A 2400-nucleotide genomic window follows, 5' to 3' on the forward strand; every position below is an offset into this window, starting at 1 on the left:
ATGTCTATCCGTGTAATGGACATTCCCTATATATCCCTAGTTATAATGTCTATCCGTCTAATGGACATTCCCTATATATCCCTAGTTATAATGTCTATCCATCTAATGGACCTTCCCTACATATCCCTAGTTATAATGTCTATCCGTGTAATGGACATTCCCTACATATCCCTAGTTATAATGTCTATCCGTCTAATGGACCTTCCCTACATATCCCTAGTTATAATGTCTATCCGTGTAATGGACCTTCCCTACATATCCCTAGTTATAATGTCTATCCGTGTAATGGACCTTCCCTATATATCCCTAGTTATAATGTCTATCCGTCTAATGGACATTCCCTACATATCCCTAGTTATAATGTCTATCCGTCTAATGGACCTTCCCTATATATCCCTAGTTATAATGTCTATCCGTGTAATGGACATTCCCTACATATCCCTAGTTATAATGTCTATCCATCTAATGGACATTCCCTATATATCCCTAGTTATAATGTCTATCCGTGTAATGGACCTTCCCTACATATCCCTAGTTATAATGTCTATCCGTGTAATGGACCTTCCCTATATATCCCTAGTTATAATGTCTATCCGTCTAATGGACATTCCCTACATATCCCTAGTTATAATGTCTATCCATCTAATGGACATTCCCTACATATCCCTAGTTATAATGTCTATCCGTCTAATGGACCTTCCCTACATATCCCTAGTTATAATGTCTATCCGTCTAATGGACATTCCCTATATATCCCTAGTTATAATGTCTATCCGTCTAATGGACATTCCCTACATATCCCTAGTTATAATGTCTATCCGTCTAATGGACATTCCCTACATATCCCTAGTTATAATGTCTATCCATCTAATGGACATTCCCTATATATCCCTAGTTATAATGTCTATCCGTGTAATGGACCTTCCCTACATATCCCTAGTTATAATGTCTATCCATCTAATGGACTTCCCTACATATCCCTAGTTATAATGTCTATCCATGTAATGGACCATTCCCTACATATCCCTAGTTATAATGTCTATCCATCTAATGGACATTCCCTACATATCCCTAGTTTATAATGTCTATCCGTCTAATGGACCTTCCCTACATATATCCCTAGTTATAATGTCTATCCGTGTAATGGACATTTCCCTACATATCCCTAGTTATAATGTCTATCCATCTAATGGACATTCCCTATATATCCCTAGTTATAATGTCTATCCATCTAATGGACATTCCCTACATATCCCTAGTTATAATGTCTATCCATGTAATGGACATTCCCTACATATCCCTAGTTATAATGTCTATCCGTGTAATGGACATTCCCTACATATCCCTAGTTATAATGTCTATCCGTGTAATGGACATTCCCTACATATCCCTAGTTATAATGTCTATCCGTCTAATGGACATTCCCTACATATCCCTAGTTATAATGTCTATCCGTCTAATGGACTTCCCTACATATCCCTAGTTATAATGTCTATCCGTGTAATGGACATTCCCTACATATCCCTAGTTATAATGTATATCCGTCTAATGGACCTTCCCTACATATCCCTAGTTTTAATGTCTATCCGTCTAATGGACATTCCCTACATATCCCTAGTTATAATGTCTATCCGTCTAATGGACATTCCCTATATATCCCTAGTTATAATGTCTATCCGTGTAATGGACATTCCCTATATATCCCTAGTTATAATGTCTATCCGTCTAATGGACATTCCCTACATATCCCTAGTTATAATGTCTATCCGTCTAATGGACATTCCCTACATATCCCTAGTTATAATGTCTATCCATCTAATGGACATTCCCTACATATCCCTAGTTATAATGTCTATCCATGTAATGGACATTCCCTATATATCCCTAGTTATAATGTCTATCCGTCTAATGGACATTCCCTACATATCCCTAGTTATAATGTCTATCCGTCTAATGGACATTCCCTACATATCCCTAGTTATAATGTCTATCCATCTAATGGACATTCCCTATATATCCCTAGTTATAATGTCTATCCGTGTAATGGACATTCCCTACATATCCCTAGTTATAATGTCTATCCATCTAATGGACATTCCCTACATATCCCTAGTTATAATGTCTATCCGTCTAATGGACCTTCCCTATATATCCCTAGAGTTATAATGTCTATCCGTCTAATGGACCTTCCCTACATATCCCTAGTTATAATGTCTATCCGTGTAATGGACCTTCCCTATATATCCCTAGTTATAATGTCTATCCGTGTAATGGACCTTCCCTATATATATCCCTAGTTATAATGTCTATCCGTCTAATGGACTTCCCTACATATCCCTAGTTATAATGTCTATCCGTCTAATGACCTTCCCTATATATCCCTAGTTATAATGTCTATCC

Source organism: Argopecten irradians, unplaced genomic scaffold, assembly GCF_041381155.1.
Source record: "Argopecten irradians isolate NY unplaced genomic scaffold, Ai_NY scaffold_0047, whole genome shotgun sequence".
Classification (NCBI taxonomy): Eukaryota; Metazoa; Mollusca; class Bivalvia; order Pectinida; family Pectinidae; genus Argopecten; species Argopecten irradians.